The sequence below is a fragment of the Aptenodytes patagonicus genome, chromosome 22, assembly GCF_965638725.1.
Source record: "Aptenodytes patagonicus chromosome 22, bAptPat1.pri.cur, whole genome shotgun sequence".
In the NCBI taxonomy this organism is placed as follows: domain Eukaryota; kingdom Metazoa; phylum Chordata; class Aves; order Sphenisciformes; family Spheniscidae; genus Aptenodytes; species Aptenodytes patagonicus.
In genome coordinates, this window is record NC_134970.1 from 7,347,431 (window position 1) to 7,368,858 (window position 21,428).

Genomic DNA, 21,428 nt, shown 5'->3' on the forward strand with positions numbered 1-21,428 from the left:
CCACTACAAATTGCTCAATAGGGCTGTAAGCACAGAGTGCATGTGAGGCATATGCATGAACTTGCAACAAGCCATGGAGAATGTGTGTGCAGCGCATCTGCACTGAGAAACATCAGTCTCAACCTGCAAACAGACACAGCAGCGATGAGCATGGCCCCCTGGTCTCCAAACTGCTGCTCAAAGGCTAGGAGCTGTATCAGCCTGGGAGCTGGCAGGAGGGACCAAGGGAAGTAGTGCTCTCTCTTGGGAAACAGTCCCCAGAAACACTCAAGCGCTGGCCCTTCCCACGTTTGGTTTGGAAAGACTTTGTGCTGCAGAAGCCTGTGTTTAAATGACACTTTCTAAACATTCCCAGCCACCATGACCAACCAGCAGAGACAATTCTGTGTCATAAACAACCAAAAGAGCCCAGGCTGTGTTCTCATGCCTGAAATGGGTGGAAGGCTCAATTCTGGCCTCTCTGACACTGCTCTAGCCAGCTCTGGTGCCAGCTGTGTTGCAATGCTGGCCGACAGACACAAGAAGGTGGGCTGCTGTGAATGTATCTATTTGGCTTGTGGTGCACTGTGAGGCAAAGTTTCTCCTCTAGCATCACTGCCCTGCTCTTACAAGTGCTGCTTTTGGAGACACCCTGTGAGCCCAAGCTTGGGCTCATCCCTGGAAAGCGGCAACACCAGGGGAGCTGGGATCGGCTGGGAAACCAAGCCCTGATACCAAAGTGCTGATTTAGTGTCAGCACTCTACCTTTCCTGGCTATCCTGATTTTCAAGCAAAACAAGCTATAGGGTTTTTTTTTTGGCCCATGTGACTCCTATTATGTGGGCATCAGTCCCTCCAACAAGGACACAGCTCTCATACTGCCTGGCTTGCATTTAAAATGGGTTAAAAATTTCTTAATCCAGCTACAAATCTGGATGTGAGGCATTGAGCTGGCTCTCACTGTAGGTTTTTTTCACAGGCATCAGACACCTGGGTGCAGTGAGCACAACCCTTGCCCAGTACAGCAAGTGCATGCCCTGCACAGGCACCAGCAGTGTACTAGGGTTGGGGAAGGGAGTCTCCTTTGCATCCTCAGGCTTTGCCCCTGCAGAGCTGAGGCCGTGCATGTCCAGCATTTGCTGCTGTCAGGTCATGCTACCATTAGGGATCACGTGCCTGTTCCTGCTGCTCTGGAGCAGAGAACCCTAAAAAGCTGAAGGATGTTGGAGCTGGACTCCTGGTGCTCAGCTCCCTGCTGGCTCCTGCAATGGGCTGCTGGGATGCTGGCAGCAGACAGAAGTGTTGACTTCAGTCATTTGACAACTGCCAGAGAAAAGCCCTGCTTTAGCTGAGTGTTTGGGGGATTTTCACCTGTGCCTTCAAAGCTGGGGTCCAGCTGCCAGCACTGGTGTACCTTGAGGGGTCCGTTTGTCCAGGCTCAGCCCCCACCAGGGCAGGCTCCACACAACAGCTGCTTCATCCGTCTGACTTGGACCTTGTCTGCACTGACCCACAGTCATCTAAACAGGGACCCTGTGGCACCCTTGCATTCACCTTGGCTTCCAGCCACCATGCTAGGGATCTCCCGTGGGTCCTGTGTTGTATCTGCCCACCACAGGGATGTCTGAGATACCACAGGCTATCTCAGATTGCACTTAAAGCCCCCATGTGGGGAACTGCATCCAACCCCAAGAGACTTTGGCAAATCTTTGGCCAAACAAAGAGCGATGGTTGTGTTCAGCCCAGAGCTGGCAGAGAGACCTCAGAGTTGTCTCTCTTGTCTTTCATATGCTTTGAACCCCAGCAGACAGGTCAGCAGGGTCCTTCTCCGAGCAGAATGACAGAGGGACATGAGAGAGGGGGGAAAGAGTTGTGGGGTAATAATAGCCCTGTGCCTGTGCATTTTATCATGGATTCGGGTGCCCTGTTATGCTCTGAGGACTTGTTTGCCAGTGGGGAGGCGTATCGTAAAGATACAGGATGCTCCTAATTGCCTGCCCTGCCCCCAGAGGGGAGCTGCCCATTGTGACGGTGGGGCAGCAGAACCTCCCTTAAGTTTTGCACTTTGCTTTTTTAATCTGGTTTGTGTCACTACTTTAGTCACGACTGTCAGAAGCTGTCGTCGAGACAGAGGGCTACCTGTGCAGGCCAGGATTTTCAAAGAAACTTAAGTAAGGCCCTGAAAATTGCAAACAGCAATAATATGACATCTGCAGAGTGGCTGCCTCGAGAGGAGAAAATCATGTCATAACCTAACACCTGCTTAGCAATGAGACAGTGTCCAGGCTTTGCTTTTCAGCTCACTCGACTTGGAGACGGTGTACTCTGTGCCAAAACAAGTAAGAGAAGGAACAATCACGTCATGACAAGGCTGAATACATTTAATGTGCTCAAGCAGGAACGGAAGGCGATAATTCACTCTGGAGCAGGACTAGCTTGGGATGGTCTGGCACTGCAGATGATTTATATTTAGAGTTGGGCTTGGCAGGTGCTTTTATGGAACAGAAGTTTGGTTTTCTATTGTATTCAACCTGTCCCAAAAATAGTTTAAACCATTCTGCTTTGTGGCATGGCCAACTGTTAACTGTCTCAGCTGGGAAAGAAATGCACAAAATTGCCCTCTTCTATTTCTTGGGAGGTGGGTAGTGCTAGGTGCTGCTGGAGATATGATACTGGCATTGATCGGAGATGGCCAGCCTCTTCAACATCCTGTGCCCAAATATCTGGGTGGATTGGCAGAAACACCAGGGCCTGAGAGAGGATCTTACTCCTCTCCTGCCCCAGCCCTCTCCCCTGCTCCCCAGCTCCCTGTGCTGCGATGTTGGCCTGTGGACTGAGAATTAAAACACCAGCTGAGACCATGTGCTCCCAGCGTTGTGGCAGGAGGGCAGACAACATGTCTTAGCAGTGGGGCTGACCTGGCATGGGTGTCCATGATGGGTTTTGCAGAACTGGCAGTGATGGGCTGCAACGTCCTGTCTGCATCGACCCTGCGGCGTCGGCTCATGCAGGGTGATGGCCAACGCTAACACTTGTGAAGCCTGGTGCTGGCCACCCAGCACACGAGGCAGGGAAGGGCACGAAGGGGACTGGCTCACCCCCAGCCCTGTCCTCACAGTGTGGAGGCAGTTGGCTTGACCACTTCGCTCTGGAAATTGGATCCCTACCTTGGGCCCCATTAGACAAGGCTGTGATGCCAGAGCTATGGGGATAGACGAGCCAGTGTTAAATGTTTTGTCTTCCTCATGGGACCCTGAGTAAAGGAAATCTCAAAAAATTTGCTCCTGCAAGTGTTCCTGCATTCCCTTTTTTTTGTGTAGGATGGTGGATTTGGACAGAGTGAGAAGGGAAATATCACCTTACTCAAGGAAGCAGAACAGGCTCTGGGGTGGGATTCACAGGCCATCCCAGCTATTGCCCTGTCTGAGTACCAATGGCTGACCTCGCATATGGGGACAGAGTCAGGAAAAGTGAGAAAAAACCAGAATTTTAGATAATTCAGAAGCATAGATAAAACTTAAAATAGCTTTTTTATATCATTTAAGTCCTGTACCTAGGGCTTTACAAAAACAGAGCACTGTTCTTCCTGCTGGTACTAGGGCAGAAAACCACAAGGCTGATGTTACGTGCAGAGATAGGATATTACTGGACAACTCCCACTGTTATCTGCAAGGGGTGTTGGAGGCCATGGCATGACCCTGGGACATGAACTCTGTCTGTCAGCTTTCCCCCACCACCCAGGCACCAGAGCTTTTGGGGTGCATAGACTGAGGTTGGGGTTATATACGTCCCCAGCATGTTGCCCACGCTGATGTTCCCACCCTGTCTCTGGGCTGGGGTGGGAGAAGCAATGTCCACAGAGCACAGGGAGTGGGCTGCTGCCCAGACAGTCTACCTGCCTGTCTCCACTTGAGAGCCTGTTGGCAATGTCTGTGCAAGGGGTGTGCTAAATGGCCCCCCAAAACAGGTAATCTTGAAGATTCTTGTTAGTTTTCTAATCAGCTCACTTACACAATGTCCTAAGCGTGTCCAAGGACATAACCTCAGATAGCTGAAAAACTCAGCAACGCAGAGCCATCAAGAGAGGCCATAACAAAGCTGTGCAGCTGCAACCAGTGGACCCATATTGAGTTAAACCAAACATTTACTACAGACATAGCACCGGCCTGGAGCAGTCAAGACTCTAAGCAACATGGCAGCCTGAAGTTGTTGTGGATCCCAAGAAAATGGCCTTTCACAGCAAAAAAGATGATGAAGTGTCAGCATTTCCTGATCTGTGCCTGCTACACCCACGTCAAGAAGGGATTGCAAAAATGCCATGCGGGCAGTTGCAAGTTGCAAAAGTGGTTTTTCCAGCTGAAAATGGATACCTTCTCACCCCCACACAGCCCACAAGACCTCACCTTTTGCACTGACTTTCCGCTGGCCTTGCCATGCACCCACACCCTTGTATGATATGGCGTGTGATGCTGCCTGTCCATGTTCTAATGCACTATCAAAGGCATCAGGGAGACGTTTTTATTCTTAGTGTTGGGGTAAATGAAAATGGGTTGGGACATTTTTATGCTCTGAATAAGGGGGAGGGGGGGGGTCACCAACCAGACATGGTTGAGAAATCTGGCAAAAGAAGTGTCAAAGCAGGTGGGGCAAGCTGCACCCAGAGGCAGAAAACAGTCACAGCCCAAGGATTCAGGTTCTGGCTTGGGTCTGTGAATGGAGCTGGCACTCAGAAGGCAAATCTTGCCTGTCGCAAGCACACCATGCTCGGGACCCTCCCTATCTCCACTTTGCTGACAAGGCAGGACAATGGAGGCAGTTCCTGAAGCAAAGAAAGTTCAAATTCCTCCAGCCAATTACCTCATGGCAGTAAATCTTCCACCTCTCTTACCCAGTCATTGGTGAAGCCTGACTATTGTCTGGGGAGCCCGTCTGTCTGCCCCAGCACAAAAGGGAGAACAATCAGTGGGCTTGAGTAACATCCGATGTATTAAAAGACGGAAGAATAAAGCAGGGAAAGGGCCAAGGAGAGCTGGGTGGGCAGGAGATATCCAAGAGGCTGCTGTGATGCATGGGTGTCTGGCTTGCAGAGGCATCCAGCCTTGCCCGTCTGGTGCAGGTGCCATTCAAGCTGGATGCTGGTCAGGGTCATGCTGGGGAGGACTGGGGACCCCTCTGTGTGGAGGCTTTCAGAGACGCGGGTGCTGCTGGCCTGGAAGGGGATTGCTGCCTACAGCATTGTCCACATCCTGTCCATGTACCCTAAAGCTTTCTTCCTCGTGAGGTCAAGCTGCCTAGTCTTCTGGGAGCAGAGGGGCAAACAGCCCCTGAGTGCTGGTAGATCAGCATGGTGAGTACCTCCTGGTTCCTTCTGCTGCCCCTCTGCACTGCCAGGCACTGCTGTTCATCAGAAAGAAAATATCCTGTGCTACTGAGCTCCAGGCTGCTGGAGGACAATGTCTCTATGTTATTGCCATCAGTCCTGATGGTCCTGAGAAGGGCATGAAGCCTGTATGTTCCCTAGTTGATTAGGGGTCAATGGATGTCAAAGGAGGTGTCCTCTCCAGCCTTGCTGCTTGGTGCCCTCATCTGACTTGCTGGAGCCAGATATGAGCCGCCTCACCCTTCCTTTAGACTGCCCAAGGCACTGCTCTTCCTGGGAAAGACCAAGGTCCTGGGGGATCAAATATGAATCCAGTCCATACTCAATCAACAGGACACTATTTGCCTGCTGTATCCTGCACAACATCTGTGCAAGAAATGAGAAGCAGCTGCAGTAATATCTGCTTTCTGGGGCTTTTTCAGTAGTCTGGAAGAACCAGGAGCTGCACCTGTGAACTGCTGAAGCTGAACTGCTTCACAGTTTTAGTCCCTCCGTCAGCAGTCCTCTCTCTCTCAAGCCAAGTTATGGCCAGACTCCCAATCCCAGTCTTGCTAGACAAAATTACTGAAAGTAGGAGAAAGAAGACTTAATGAAAAATAAGGATTTCCTTAAAGTAAAATGCAAGCTCTGATGAGACAAGAGAGAGAGCCCACAGTTGTGCAAATCATGAGAAGACTGAGGATAACCAAGTAAGAAGCAGACATCAGGTTTGTTGGCAGTCCTGGTGCTGGAGGGCATCCCATCTGGCTGATGTCTGACCACCACCTCTTCCTGCCACTACTGCTCCACCAGATCTTCTCTGATGACCACTGGATGCGTAGCAAGTGCTTTGAGGGCTGAGTGCAGGGGAGGAGGAAAGCAGCTGCTGCAGATCTCTGGACAGGTAATGTGATAGGGCACATCCCCTGCAGCATGCCCTGAAGAGCCTCTCTGTGTACAAGGGGTGGAGGCTGGCTGCAGGACTATGAGGCAGTTGCAAAGCAATCCACCGATGTCAGGACAGCACAGTATGCTTCCCTGATTTGTTTCCCAACTTTGCTGCAACCTCCTCTCTGTTCCATGCTTTTGGCAGCCTGTTGGCTGCAGTGGGCATCTCTTGTACTTTGCAGCCCTACTCCAGTATCGTGATACCTTTTGTTCTGTTTCCTCTAGGACAGGTAAGTAACTTACCAAGTGATGTTAGCAGGCACTTTTTGTACAGCCTGGGCTAGAGGGGTTTTCACCTGTAGCCCAACAGGGCAGCAGAGAAAGGGGCAGCAGAGAGGAGCTGGATGCTGCTATGTGGAGACACAGAAAGGCTCTGGCTGCATGCTCAGCCTCAGATGACTCCCCTGCCCTGTTTGAGTGGAGCTGACCTTGGACACAGAGACTGAGGCATTTGTGTGGGTAATCTAGGGAATGCTTTGGGTTTTGACTGTCTTCCCACTCAGGATGTGGCCACGCTCCTTGGGGTATAGGCAGACACCTTATCATGGTTGGAATGGTTGCTGGCAGCCTGATCCTGCATAAACCATCTTCAGAGCCATGGCCTGCCTTGCTCCAGGTCCCTGTGGTTCTTGCTCTGCCTGTGGGGTGGAAGGAGGCATCTTCTGGATGACAGTGAGACAAGCAGCATCTCCTCATAGCCCATGCTGGTCCAGCACTCCTGTCCAACTCCAGTTTGATCTTGCTTTTATCTTGTGCAGTTCAATTGTGCAAAATGTTTCTGGAGGAAATAAGCGATTGTGTCATTTGTCCCCTGCATTTTGGACTCAGCTTTGGGATCAATAGTCATTCATTGCCCCAACAGACTGAGGCACAAAGAGAGACAAAGTCTTCTTCTACACTATGCCTTAGAACTGGCACAACTCCCATGACCCACTGATCTGTTGGACATTGCGTGGGGAATCTGAAGCCACCATCACAGCCACAAAGTGATGTGCTAACCCATACTATTGTGGGGAATGATGGATGATGGCTGACAGAGGAAGAGAGACCTCACTCTTGTTAGCAGACTCCACAGGTGCTGTGCAGATGTCCTCTTCCGAGTCAGCTGTGCCCATTCATTATCTTGAGCTGTTCCTCATTGCCACAAACCAAAGGTCAGCCATCCTGCAGGATCCTCTGAGTGGTCCCCACACTGCTTCTGGCAGTTGGCAGGACTGGGTCAAGCTGCCTTTGATGGATGTTTTTTGTGAAGTGGGGCTGGGAGTGTGCCCACAACCTCTCAATTTGTCAGTGCCCCAGCAGAACAGGGGTGCAGAGGTGGGTATCCCCATCTGGCACTGCTTATTGCAGCAGGAACATCTCTACGCTTCTCAATGCTTGAAATGAGAAGTGCAGCCTGGGCTGGAAATGGGGATCTGGCAGCAGAATTAGGCAATCCAAGCATCGTGACCCCTGAGCAGTGACTGATCTTCTCACACGGAAACCATTGCCATGCCCAGAGGACAGCAGAGACATGGACTGTCAGCTGTCAGCAGAAATTTTTGAAACCTTGTCTCTGTTGGAGAAGCCTTGTGCCTGCTCTGGTCCCCGCTTGCAGATGCAATCCCTGCTATGGGAAAGTGAGCTCTGCCATTATGGGACATGCCTCACAGCTGTCCTAGAGCCGAGGTGGTGGCAGGTCAGGGAAAGGGCACAAACTACTGCACAGGCTGGTGGGAGGTGCAGTCCCCAGCCATGTATGAATGCTGTTGCAAAGCTCTTTTACAAGGTTAATCACATTATTTAGCAGGTTTATATCTCAAACAGAAGCAGCAAAGCACGGAAGAAGGAAGGAAGAACATCCTGAACACAGTTACTTGGCACCGGCTGCTACAGATAACTCGTAACTCCAACAAGAGCATGGGGAATGGTGCCCACTGCACAGAAAGTACATGGGAGGAATTGCAGTGTGACATGCTGTGATCACAGCTTGGGGCTGTGAGTGATCACAGGGTAATGTCTTTATACATTGTCCTGGAGCAGGGCCTGCTGCACGGAGTCACCACCTTTGCTCACAGCTGCCAGGGGTCCTGGTGCCCGGGCAGCATTTTTAAGGGGACTTCTGCCTGGAAATGAAAAGTAAAGCCACAAGGTACTGGGCATGATGAGCCCTGAATCATCCTGAGACTACAGTACTGAGATTTCTGGTGCAGATCTGCCTGTTCAGCCTCTGAAAAAATCTGGAATAGCTCTACTAACTTAATATCCCAATAATACTTGGATGCCTGGCAGTGTTCTGGGCTTCCCTGCTCCATCAGATAGTACATTCCTACCTCCTTCTTATATCCACATGCATCAGTGCATTCCTGTCACAATAGTGCAAGCAATTCCAGTCTTGCTTACAACACCATAGATGTCCATCTCCAGCCTTCAAATACCCCATATGCTTGCAGAATGATGCAAATATTAATTTATCTTAAGGAGACATCAGACTTTCAAGGCAACCACCTCAGTGCACTCCAGTTCCCTTCCAGCGATGGCTCCACTGTAGGTTCCAAACACATCCATCCAGTCTCCAAAAGTCAACCCAATTTTAACAACCAGATGTAAAAAGCGTCATCCTGATAGTTGCTACCCACTCCCACAGGGGAATCTCAGACCGAAAGCTGTGTGGGTGCAGGATTTGCAGTATCATGTCCTGGAGTCAGGCTGCAAGTGATGGAGCTTGGCCTGGGAGAAGCTGCTCAATGACAAGAGACAGGGCTTCCTGGGCATGGAGGGGCAGGTGTGGGATATCTGAGCAAGGCTGGTGGTGTTTGTTCTGCAGTGCATAGGGGAACAGGCCCCAGCATGTGTTCTTGGTAAATAAATGAGATTACATCAAGAATACACCCAACTCCTATAATTTACTTTTCATCCTAACAAAACCAGCCCTTCATGACTCTGAATATTGTCTACTTGCTTGGGCAAAAGGGTTAACAATGAAGAATATTGGGTTTCTTTTATTTGCCTTCTGAATTTTGAACCTTTAGAGGCCTGGGAAATGCCTTTTTGAAAGGAAAGACCCTCACTTTGTGTGATTCCAGGAGCTGGTGTTTGCTACAAGCTCTAAGAAGTGTAAAGGTTTGACATCACCAGCAGTCACACGTGTACTGCCTTCTGTGCTCCCATAATCAACACCTGCCCAGTTCTTTGCCAACCGATCCTCCAAGTAGTGACCTGCGACACTGATATTTGGCTTCACGAAGACAATCACTGGCACTTCGTAATGCCTGGAGAGGATGAGAGGTGGGAAGTCAACACCTAGGGCTGCTGCTGTGGTACCCCCAGACCAAGCAGAGGCCACACAGCCAGTCTTTGATATCTGACACATCTCCTCCTTCCCTCCTCACCAGCCATCCTTCAGCCATGCTGCGAGTAATATTTCTTGAAGCCAGGGAGCTCTGTGGGACCGACACGAATGCAAACAGTAGTGTCCCTGTGCTTGGTGCTCAGAATTTGCGCTTTGTTTGCTTTTTCCCTGTTAAATGAAGAGCCCTAGGAAAAACACCACTGCCTTCCTTGCCACCACAGGCAAGAGTCAGGCAGCTCTTAGAGATGCTGCATGTGGAGCCCAATAACCGTGTCCTACTACGCGGAGGGTGTGCCTACATCTACTGTGATATATGTGTCTACATATACTGCACAAGCAGGTGGGCTGGGGAGAGCTGGCACCAGGGTGGGAGGTTTGGAAGTGGTTGACCACCCTGTTTTCAGCTGTGCCACTGTGTCTCCATGGGACGCTCAAATGGTCCCTTCCCTTGAGACCCCTGGAAAACAAGGAAAACAGAGCTTTACCACTTGCAAAGACCTGGGAGCTGAATCACAAACCCAACCAGATAGCAAAACACTACGGTGAGAGCACGTCACTGTATGCTGCCCAATCACCTCCAGCACGTGCACATCTGCTGGGAAGCCTCTTGACTCTGACCACAAGTTTTCTGGCCCTTGGCCAGGGCAGTCAATGCAGTGGTTTCAGCAGAAACTGCCTTTTCTCTGAAAGCAGCAGCCCCTGGTGCTGCAGGGTTTTAGGCTGGTGTCCCGGCTGGGGCTGGAGGAAGGCTGTAAGGGTTTGGCTGCAGGGTGCAGGTCCTAGCCATGCCAGACCATCCTTCCGTTCAGTTTGCGTCTTCAAAGGACTCCGCTCCCGCTCTGCAATATTAATGTTGCTGCCTTCCCTACCACAAGCTGTAAATCCTCTTGACAGCAGGGGAGAAGGAAGCACCAAGCCCAGATCTGTTATACACAGAGCGATGCTCCCTGCGGCCGCTCTGAAGAGAGAGGCTCCATCAGGCAGAGGCACAAAGTAGCTCCTCTTCCTGCTGGTGCTTGCAGGATGGCCTCGCGTGCCTGTAGCTGACACCGCAGCTTAGCCCACGGCTTCTTCCGCTCTCAGTGCACATTGTCCTATTTCCAATTTCTGCTCTAATGCCAGCTGATGGGTGTCATATGTCCTTATCTCCCCCTCCAAACTTGTCCCCATGTCCAGGGTCCCCCCATCTGCGCAGCTGGCTGCCCTTCTCTCCATGGTTGGAGAGGAGCATCTGCTGGGCAGCTTACAGGCTGCATTCCCCCATACAAAACCAGGATTTTGTTTTTCTCCTTACACTCACTAGACAAAAACGCTGCAGCTTTTCCCATGTTTGCTGTTGAGCTTCCAACTCTGTCCATGCCCACCCATGCAGGGCCCTGCAAAAGCACCATTGCCCCGACCAGAGCACCTCTTGGTATCCACTACCTGTCATCAGAGGCAACTGTTATTGCTATTGGGTTGCACAGCCAGCTTTTGACATAGACAAAAAAAATCTAAAGAGGAGCAAAATGAAAATGTGACCCTTGGTTTGCTGCTGAGGAGTTACTCTGTGTTAAGATCTGAACAGGTTTCTTAAGACATGGTAAATTTGTGGCAAGTTACCCAGACTGTCCTACCACATGTTCACACCAATGTGTGGGGTACTCGGCCAGCAGAAAATGGAACAAAACAATGAACTTATTGCAGAGATGGGGAAAAGGTTTTTGACTAACATTTGCTTTGCCAAATATGCTTGTGGAATGACAATGCAAGACTTGGCAAATCAGCATCAAGTTTTCCAATTGTTTGTGGAGGCAAAGGCTGCAACACTCTGAAAGTATTAAACTGCTCTGTTTTCATGAAGTCCCTTGGAATACATTATTCTTTATCCAAACTGACACAGTTAAATAGATTGAATTGCTTGAAATCAGTTCAGAGAAAACATTGTCTTCAACTGAGAACAAATGCTCCTGGTTTTCAACTTGTGAGAACAGTTGGAGTATTTTCTTCTAGGATTTTTTTCTTGTTTCCTCCACCTCCAAAGACCACCAGCCAGGAATCAGAAAGAACCTGGTGAAAGGCCAGCTAATCTGATCAAGGCTGCCTGAAATATTCCCAATATATTTTTCAGAACAAAAGCAAAGCTTGAGATACAATATTTGCTTTCCTTAAATATCTGTTTTCCACATGGAAAACAAATTTCCAGCATTAATGTCTTTATCACATCACAGACACCCTCGGGGTCCAATTAGGAAAACTGTTAGCAGGATTATCTGAGCTACAGGTCCAAGCAGGTGCCTCCCATTATACAGTTCAGTGTCACCGTGAAGTCAAATATGGTTTTGTTTGACCCAGCCAAGTGCTTTGACTGAGCATTGGAAGACGCCAGTCAATTCATCATGATTCAACTTTCCCAGTGGAAACTTGAGACGTTCTGGCAAACATCACTATGTTCTGAAGGAAATATTCAATTTGAGGAAAAAATGCATTTTTCTATTAAAAAACCCCCTAAACCAGAAACTTCCCTCTCCCATTGAGCAGCTCCTGCGCAAGCGTGTGGCACTCGCCTGGGAAAACCATGCCAGGAACTGCTTGTTTTGAGCCAGATTTTCAGAAGAGTTTAGCTTCCTTGTAGGCACCTCAGTACAGTCTGGATTTCATAAGAAAGCAGCACCAGCAGTACCTGTCAACACAATGGCTCAGTTTTTGAGCACCCCAGCACCAAATACACCGAGCACTTAAAAACTGACCTAGACAGAGATCCTTCAGAGGGACCTGGGTCTCTCTGGCCCAGGATGGAACGGGAAGAAGGAAGCAGGAGACATGGTTCCTGTGAAGTTATTGTTATTTTGGCAAGACAAGAACAGTCAGGGAAGTGGTAATAGAAGTTGACATATCTACTTTGTGTCATTTTCATGATGGGGCCAGTGACCATGGTTTTATAATCATTTCATTAGCAGTTCCCACGTAGTGAGAGCGCACTGCACCCACAATGGGCTTGAAAACCCCTTCTGAAGTTGAATTTTTCCACAAAAGTGCTTCACATCATGGGAATTGCTCTAAGCAGAGGCAGGAAGAAAAGCCTGGCAAAATGAACATTTTCCTAAGCTCCCAAGTCAAAGGCACGTGAAACTGTCTGGGCCAGTAAAGCAGGACCTGCTGGAGTAACCAAGAGAAGCAGGGATTCAAGATCGGTGCAAAGAACTGATTCATGGATATTACAGATCTGTTTTCTCTTTCTTTTGCTGTCTCTTTTCTAAGCTCTGGATCCTGAACCTATGAGACTATGTATTTCATTGCAGTATGGAAAGAAGGTAGTCCTGACCTCTGGTCATGCCTTTTGACTTCAATGGACCTACCACATAGTTTTAGGGACTAGATCTGGTGCAGCTTCCCTCCCATTCTTGAACACTGCCTAACAAACAATTGCCTTTTTGATCGCCCTGAGGACCAAGCTGACACCTTCATCAATCTGCCTGCACTGCCTCCATGAACTCTGTCTTATATGGTCATACCATCCATGCAGCCCACTGGTGTGTGCACACAAGTAGTAGTTTGTCCCTGGGTTTCTCAAAACCAAATTTTGCCTGTTCTGTTCTCCTGGCAAAGCTCTGTCATCTGGCAGAGGCACAGGTTCCTGTGATACTCTCCCAGTCCTCGGTTCCCCCTGCCTTCTGCTCTGAAAATGCCCACTGGGCCTTTCATTTCCTTTCTCCTAACCAGTCATCAGTCCATATCAACTGAATTTCTTTAAGAGAGTTTGATGGGGGCTCATCTTGGAGCCCTTCTGGAAACTCAAGAACTAATTTCTGCTGGACCAGATGCCTGTTGGCAACTTCAATGAATGGTTTCCTCTTCTCAGACCCTCCTCTTTTTATCTCCTACCCTATCTACCCTTTATTATTTTATCTACTAATTCTGTTCCTTACTTCTAGCTTCACCCCATCTGATGGGCTTAAGGGTCTGTGATTCCCTGGATTGCCCCTGATGGCTTTTCAAAAGTTGGTGTTGCATTTGTTCCCTTGCATTTTTCAGACAGCAGAACTGGTTTAAACAATGGGCTAAGCAGGATGGCTAGTAGGTTAGGAATCTCAAATTTGGATGCCTTTAGAAGCTGTGCGAGTATCATCTGGTTCTGACAAATTTTGTTATTTGTCTTATCCATTTGTTCTCAGATTTGTCCACATTAAAAATGGCTTTGAGGGAAGCACCCACAGCCTGTTCTCATGGAACAACAAAGAAAATTATTTAATTTTATCGTGATGGCCCTGTGTTTGAGCAGCTCTTCCCATCTCTGCCACCTTTTGGCCTGTCAGATTGCCTGCTTCTGTGTGTTTGAAATAGTTTATATTATTATTAGTGGCTGCTGTTACATTGCAAAAGTAATTAGCTATTAAATTTTGTCTGGCTCACTCACCCCATTTCCCAGTTATGTGAGGGGGGACGAGGGGCTGGCTCTCCTTGCACAATCTTTAACACTTTGGAATGAGGGGATAACATTATTTATTTCTGATTTTTGTCTCCATCAATATGTCATCAGAAGTAGTGTCATCCCAGTCATGATCTCAGGAGGAAAGGTCACCAGCCTCGCGTGAGTTAGAACACAAGTACTTGTTATACCAATACAATACTTGGCTATGGAGACACAATGCTGCTCCCCTCCACCCTCCCTTTGGGCAGATGACCACACTGGCCCTGGGAGCCAGATTTGGGTTCCTTTATCCATTGTCAGAGCCAGCAGGAAAGCACTTGGAGAACACCTCTGAAAGCCAGCCAGAGGGTTTGTACATCCCTCAGCTTTGCCACAGGTGTCCTCACATTCTTTATGTGTGCAAGTAGGATGGCTTATTTTCGTCATGCATCAAGGTTTTGGAAATCAGGTAAGACAGTTGTGAGAAAAGACATCCATTACTCTTGATCTTGAAAATTAGATTGCAGAGAATATCTTTACAAAACTACAACTCAGAGACGTCTGAAGGTTGGCAAGAGAATCCTCAGAAGACAAAATGAAAATGATCTTTTGGACCAGAGGCAGACACTTTGAGTATTTGGTCCTGCCCTTTGGCCTATCTAATGCTGCAGTTACCTTACAAAAATTTTAATTATGTTTTTTAGAGATTTACTAGATTCCTTTATAATGATACTCTTGGACCACAGCATTATTTTTTTCACAGGGCATGAACCAACCTGAGCAGCGTGTAAAATCAGTCCCAGAGTATTTGAGTTGTCACAAACTCATATGCCAAATTAGAGAGGTGAAATTCTGAAAGGTCTTCCATTGAATTCCTGGGCTGCTTTACCTCCCCAGAGGCAATGGAAATGAACCCTGAGAAATCACAGACTTGGCCACGCCAAAGACAGTTACTAGGTTTTGGTGCTTTCTTAGCTTAATTAGCTTTTATCACCAATTAAAGACTTAATTAATTAACTTTAATTAATTAATTAACTAAGACCAAATGATCTTCCCATTCCTGCACTTATTGAAGAGGGAGACGTTTGAGTCTCACCACCTCAGTTTAGATGCCTACAATGCACATGTCTACGTCTGAGGTAGACTTTGGATTCCCTTTATAGTCCCATGAAGAGAAACAAGTCCTTTTACTGTGTGATCCATACAGCCTATTTTAGGTATGCATTTTAGGTGGAGATAAATCACACCCTGGTTGCTGAGGAAATACATGATAGTTTTAAACAGGTTTTTATAATTGTCCCTTTCATAATAGACACAGTCCCTTCCCATCAGTTCATCGTTAAAGCAGATGTTTCTCATTGTGCTGGAGGAGTAGTGGTAGCTCAGTTAAAGACCTTTCAACCACAGCTTCCTCCCTACACAAGCTATTTTTAGTGACTGACATTAGTTGAATTCAAGAGAATTAGCTGCTGTTGATGAGCTACCTGCAGCAGAGCCACTCCTGCCCAGATGGGACAGGAATACTGAGAGGGCTAAAGCACTATGACTGCAAGACTCAACTGCTGTCAACCCACTTTGTTTCCTGATTATCATCTTTCATTTCACCATCTTGCATTTTGGCCTGTTGGGAAGATGCGAAAAGCAGGCTTTGTATTAAAAGCACAAGCTAACCAGCTCTGGTCTGCAGTCCTGGAGATCAGTTTTAAAACCACCTGGAGTCTGCCAGTGTAACCTGTTTAGGTCCCTCAGCCACCCTAAGGATGATTTTGCCTGCTCATGGCTCATAGGCTTCAACCAAAACAAGGTACCCATGCAACATGCAAACATGAGATTGCTTACTCTGGCCAGGAGACAGCTGCAAGCCCATAAGGGGCTGCTTGGTTCAAGGTCTGAGCAAGCCATGTTTCTGACACAGTAGGTCATTCAGGGATTATAAGCTTCTCACCATACTCTTTTTGACTGGTCTACCATGCCTGGGGACACCTGGGAGTGTATTATATATGCTGAACGCTGCAAATATATCAAGGCTGTAGAACTAGTGATGCCCCTGCATCTTTAATTGCACAAGCTTTCTTTAGCTTACATTTTTGATGTAAGCTTACATTTCCTATCTCCATGGAATCAGAACAGCTTTTATGCCTTATTAATTAGCTTAATTAAGACTATACACCTTATACCCTGCACCTACCCTCCTACTATTAAGGAAGCAGCTCAGCTTTTCTTAAATTGTAGACTTGCTGCTTAGTGTGATTTCTGACTGAAAGCCTCAGATTTCATCCATGTTTTGGAAAGAACTTCCTATCCTATTGGGAAAAAGAGTTATTCACTGTTGCATATTCACTTTAAGGTAATGGTTTACCGTTACCTTGCCAATAAAGAAAATAAACTAAACTCTGGGATGATGGTTAGGCTTGTACGGTCTGGATGACCAGGTATATTTTATCCTGCTTGCACAATTTCCATAGTATTCCTCCATTCATTTATCTGTACAGCTGTCTGGACTGACAAGTTGAAGTCTATCAATGATTTCACTCTCAGTTGCACTAAATTACAAAGGACCAGATTTCTCAGCTAGGCCAGACTGTGCAATGGGATTACAGTCCCTTCTGGAAAAATCAAAGGAAGTCTTTAAAGCCCAGCCAGATTTTCATTGTTGGGAGTCTCCAACTCCATCAAAAGGAGAGACAGTCTAGACAAAACATCTACAAATTTCACTCCCATCTAAAAATTTAACTGTTGTTATTGTGGGGAGCCTTTCCCAATTTCTGCTTAGATCAACCCAATAAATTTCATCTTTGCTGCTTTGAGTTCTTCCACTGTTTCATGAATCCCCATGAAGAGACGTTTGAAAAAGCACTCCCCTCCCTTTAATCTAGGTTGGTGACTCTCTGGAGTGTCAAATGCAAGAAATACTGGATTCTGAGGAAACTCATAGACAGCATTTCTTTGGTTTGGGAGTTATCCACATTGGAGAACTCCTAGAGAGCCACTGAAAATCTCATGGAAATCCTCCATCCAGCAAACACTGAGAAATCTAGGCCACGCCACGGTAGGTATGTATGGTGTCTCTATGGAGGCTCCACGTCCTGGGGAACCCCTATCCAATAATGTTATACCTACGTGATAAATAATGAGATGCTTTTATAGCCATCCTGAAAGCTTCCTATACTCAGCTGTCAACAGCTCCTCAAAACTCTGCCTATGCATCCCTTAATGCTTCCTGCTTTGAGCACTAATCCAGCCTTTTCCTATTCCATAGACCTTATTTCTTTCTGGAAAAAATACTCTGTTTCCATTTTGTTCTGGTTTCAGTGGTTGCTTCAGTGGAGAGGCTCGAACCCTAGTGAGCCCTGACAGTCGAGACCCACAGCACAGTCTGAGAGTGTCAGATGGGTTCTTGTAGGTTTTTTTCCCTTTCCAGCTTCTTGTAAAGATGAACAGAGTAGAGACATTTAAAACAGTTGGAAATGAGGAAGGCAAACTGCCAGCTGCCTACATGAGCAGTCTCTGCTAGCAAAGCTGGTGCTTAGCCATGCCTTTCAGAGGACAGGCACGAGGCCGCCTTTGTGGGAGCCATGAGCTCCTGCACATAGATAGACTTAATAAAATCATGGGGTGGTCATCTTCTGCCCTGAGCACATGCATTAACCAGGGAGCCATGCTCTATAGTCAGAATGAGTGTAACATAAGCAAAAGAGATAAGTCCCACAGATAAAATCTCATCTGGGGAATAGCCCTGACACAATCACAGTCCACTGAGGAAATCACAGCAGTGACTCATTCTGTTGTCTCCGGAATAAATCTGGATGAGACGGAGAATGAAATGGGAACGCAACACTAAAGCAGATCCACCCAGTCTTGAGGCTGCCAAAGTACCGTGGTCCCTGTGGTTGACAGGTCTCTAGCCTCCATGCTGGGCTAGCCCACTACATCCGTGGTTTCCAGGGCTTGCACCTCCCTTGCCAGAGAGCAAGCCAGACAGGCAAGTCCCAGCTCTGTGTGGGATGGGTGCAGGACGGCATGAGAGCAGAATTCCCTTTCCACTGGATGAACACTGTTAATAGGTGACCTTGCTCTGTCCCGGGCACGGTGCCCTCTAGGTAGAGGAAAGAAAGCTATTCCTGGGACACAGCTTTCTGCTATGGTCACAGGTTCTGCCTTCCCTCTGGTAAACCCTGCTCCAGACCCGCAGGACTGTGGCATCCACCAGCTCACCCAGGTCTGTCCATCTCTGTCTGCAAGTGCTGACACTGGGACAGTGCTTACCTCCATCCCATCAGATTCACAACGGTGCCACTCTGAGAACTTACTCCCAGGTGGGTGCAAGAGAGACAATTGATTTGTACTGAGGAAACTCACAGACAGCATTAAGTCACTGAGAATTTTTTGGGGAAAACAGAAGCTTTCAACAGCACAAATCAGTTTGACTGCTCACAGTTGGTGGAAGTTTGAAAGCTCGTGTTTTTACATCCCTGCTGGTTGCTGTGGTGTGAACAGTGAAGTGACCCTCAAGCAGAGTGTTTCTAATTCCCTTTTTTTGATAGATGTGATCCAGTGCAAATCCACTTGCTGCAGTACCTGGAAGCTGGTGGATGTGGAAGATTAAGAAGCAGGTAAATGCCAAACAGTTGAAGAACAGTACGTGGAATTAGTAAATCACCAAAGACAATGCAGATGAGACGGGTTCATCTATTTAGATCAGTCTCCACATTCTTGTAGGAGGCAGCAGAGCCAGAGGAATGCAGAGCCTGCACACATCAGTAATAATGAATTGTTCTATTGTGACACTTAATGGGAAGGTTCATTAATTAAAAGGAGTTTTTAAATTGTGGGGTTTTACCCTGGCAATGGCCAAGCTCATGAGGGCCAACATTCCCTGATGCTCTCCCAGATTGGGAAATCATAAGCAGAGCTTGTGCAAACCTCCCACCTCTGGCTGCCATACGCTGGACCAATGCCTGAGTGCTCAGTGCTGGTTTTACTCAGCTCTTCTCAGTGCTGGTGGCTTGAGCAGCAGATGGGGCTCCCACCCAGCCCCTTCCCTGGTCCTGCTAGGGGGCAAGCTGTGTGGGATGGCAAGGGGGACAGAACAGGGGTGGGAGGCAGGACCCCGGTGTGAAGTAGCCTGTGCCTAATCCATACCCTGACCCAGAGAAGGGACTGGGACCTCCTTGCTGGGGCTGTGGAGGTGTGTGCTCATATGCTGTGTCCTCATATGCATAATGCCACATGCATCTGGTCTGGGTCTCCAGAGTCCTGGCCATCATCTGCCCAGTGCCTGACGGACACTGCCACCAAGTACAGCCAGCAAGAGGGGACCTGCAGGGGCTCTGAGCTGGAGAGAGCTGCCAAGGACCCTCTCTACTGCAGGATCAGGCTGCTCCTGCTGTTCACTCTCTCCTCCCTGCAGCTCCAGGTAGGGAACTGACCCAGATGTTGCTCCACATGAAGGAGAGAGGACCCCCCACCATCCACTTCTGCTCCTAGCTCCCTGGCAGCTGCAGGATGTGGGAACCTTTGCCTGCTGGCAGTGGATGCTGCTCCAGTGGAAAGCCCTGAGTGCCAGCCCTGCTCCCTCCCATTTTTGATACGGATCGACGAAGGGATGACCCCAGCACCTGTGGCCCAGTCTCATGGGAGAAAGGCAGTGAAGTGCGTGGGCCACGTCTGGAAATCAGATGCCCTGCGGGTGACTCAGTGACACTCCCTCTGCTCATGCACCGAAGTATCATCTGTCCTGTCCAGACAAGTTGCACCAGCATGAGCAACAACTAAGAGCCGGCAATATCCCAAGATGACAATATCTGAGAGCCCAGTGCTGCCAGGATCCATCTGCGGGGAACAGCCCTTTCTCAGGGAACGTGTGGTGGGCACCGTTTAAGGAATTCAATGTGCACAGTGAAACACCTTCCCTGGCATGGAGAAGGCCAGCGAAGGGGAGGTGCAGGGACCATGGCAGGCTCCAGGTTGATGAGGGCTACACCTTCTCCAGCCCTACCACTCCAAAGTCCACAGGGCAAACAGAGCTCTGTTCACACCTGCTGTATGCAAAGTGGGGAAGTCCCAGGTAGCACCTGGCCAAGGGAAGGTTAAATGTCAGACACACAGCAACTCCATCACTGCAGGTACCACCCAGCTGGCTGAGATGAGGAGGGAGGGCACTCTGCTGTTCCCTGTACCTTCTCTCCCCATGAGCTCCTGCTAGATTGGCCACAGTTGCCTCACTGGGTGAAGACTCCTGTGGCCATCACTCAGCCCTGACCTTCATGAGGGCTCCTTTCCCAACAGCCTGGGATCTGCATTTGAGGAGGATGCTGAGCAGTTGGCTTCCCTGGTCTCCATTCCCTGAGTGGGCAGTGAATGTGCCTGACATCTCTAACAGCTTTACAGTGCAGGACCTTTGCCAAGCTCTGATTGTCCTCTGGGGAAGGGCTTCTGACAGATAGCTTGTGGCTCTCAAGGTGACCTGCCAAGTATGGCTGTCATGGTCTAATCCTGCATCAGGCCCAGCTATAACAAGGCTGACCTCAGCCGCTCTGAAAATGTGCAGTTTGCATCTGCTTGAGCTTTGGGGCACCTCCAGTAACTAACATAGGAATGTCACTACTACTCCAGGGCAAAGACAGGTCTCCTTTCAGGTCTGCTTGGTGATGCATGGCTTGGGTGTATAGCAACATACCTGCTAGTGCTCTCTCTCCTGAAGGTCTTAATCTCACAACAAAGCAACCTGGAGCTCTGCTTCAGGCTATGGAGACCAGTGGTCCCAGCCCTGGAGGTCTGTGGCTTATCCAAGACCTGGGCTAGCCAATAAAGAATGGTCAACTTTGAAACAAGCAGGATTGTGAGAGAAATAATGGGTAACAGGGTAGCAAAGCTCCTCCAGTACAGCTGTAGGACTCCCTCATGTGCTAAGAGGAATTACAGTCCTGCAGCTAGGACAGATCACCCCCCTGCCAAGATAACTCCAAGTCACAGGATAACAAAAAGCCCTTCTAGGTCTAATCATGAACCTGGTGGGTCTGGTGAAAGTTCAAACTCTAGCAGAGAACAGGAGCAGCTATGACAGCCCAAGGCACCTTTGAAACCTTCTCATGTCACCGAGTCTGACCTCAGACACAAAACTTCCCAGACATTCCCTCACATCTGCCCGGCAGAAGAATGTGGTAACTAGCCATTAATTATTATCTGGACCTTTAGAAAAGTCATGGTGTGGATGGGCCCTGCCCTAGAAGGCTTGTGCTGTAACCAGTTGTGTGGGACTGTGGGAAAGACTGTGGGACTGGAGCTACAGGGTATAAATATTGCCTTCCTGCCTCCAAAAAGTTGTGAGTAACATGGTCAGGGAGGAGGTCACATAACTGATGAAAAACATTACAGATATAACTGGATATAAAGTGAGTAAATTGGATTGATTTATCAGA

The 21,428-nt window shown here is 48.5% G+C and overlaps 1 protein-coding gene across 4 annotated transcripts in view; it reads right to left on the bottom strand.

Moving 5' to 3' along the window:
- LGR6 (leucine rich repeat containing G protein-coupled receptor 6) overlaps window positions 1-21,428 on the bottom strand; it is a 148,578-nt gene that overhangs the window by 108,956 nt on the left and 18,194 nt on the right. The window lies entirely within an intron of this gene.